Genomic DNA, 1364 nt, shown 5'->3' with positions numbered 1-1364 from the left:
ACGTTCTCACCAAGGGTCATCATGGGACTTCGGGACACCCTGTATACATCGGATGTGTTAAGGACCTTTAATCTTAATTCCACCTACTCTATAAAATTAATAGCATTTGCTGGTGATCTTATAATCTATCATGCAGATAAATGGCCTTCTAAAATTCAGGAGAAACTTTAAGATATATTTAACCGTATACAATTTTTTTATCATTCTTGGAAATTAAAAATAAATACCAACAAGTGTGAGACAATACTGTTTAGACCAAGGCTCTTACAGGCAAATAGAGTTACAAAACGAACGTACAAAAATTTTTACATAAAGGACATTGACAAGGATGAAATAATTCCACATAAAAATATCGTTAAGTATCTCGGAGTTAACATTGACGAAAGACTACTTTTTAATAACCATATTGAAATACAATTGACGAAAGCAAAAACTGCTTTTATGATTCACAAAAGATTGTTTTACTCAAAATATTTACACAGTAAAACGAAACTCATTTGTTATCAATTATTAATTAGACCCATTTTAACTTATGGCTGTGTTATATGGTATACTATAAGTGCATCTCTTATGGAAAAGATTAGATTGTTCGAACGCAAATGTATTAGAGCGTGTTTAGGCAAATATAGGTCTAGCGAATCCAATTTTACAAGATATATAAGCAATAAAAGAATTTATGATATGGCCGATATTCCTAGAATCGATAATTTTATAATTAAACTAATTAGAGATCATTATTCCAGCGTTGCTAATATAAAGCAAAATAGTTTAATATTCGATGCGTTATACCCTAATGATGAATATTTTGAAAAATGTATAGCTACAGGGTTTGTTCCTCCCGAAGCCTTTTTATTTCTAGACGATAAGGGATACATTCAGAACATCGATAATGTACCTATTATTTATCATATCGTCCGTCACAATAACAATAAGAAATTAATCTATGCTCCTAACTTTGGAAACAGTAACACTGAATACAGATGAAAATATAGCATGTCTATCCCGAACAGAGATATAAATGATAAACACAGGGATAATAAAGATAAATATTGGTGGCTGGATTGAATTCTTACTTGTTCTAATTTATTTGTTTTAATTTATTTATAATTTGATATTTATAATATATTTGTTTTTTCTTATATATATTTATGTCTATTTTATATTTCATAACTAGCGTTTTATATTTTATATTTTATGACTAGTTATTTCTATTATACTGCGTATAATGTTGATATTCTTATTGATAATTTATAAAATCTCATATGTATGATAGCGTAGCCAGTTTTTCTTGGACCTTTTTTCTGAAATATACAATTTACTATTGTAAAACAAACCGGAACTCTAAAGAAATAGTTAATTTAAAT

This window comes from Odontomachus brunneus, unplaced genomic scaffold (assembly GCF_010583005.1).
Source record: "Odontomachus brunneus isolate Ranch 3 - 2012 unplaced genomic scaffold, Obru_v1 Obru_scaffold_311, whole genome shotgun sequence".
Classification (NCBI taxonomy): domain Eukaryota; kingdom Metazoa; phylum Arthropoda; class Insecta; order Hymenoptera; family Formicidae; genus Odontomachus; species Odontomachus brunneus.
The sequence above is the reverse complement of the archived record's forward strand: the minus strand, read 5'-3'. Positions refer to the sequence as shown.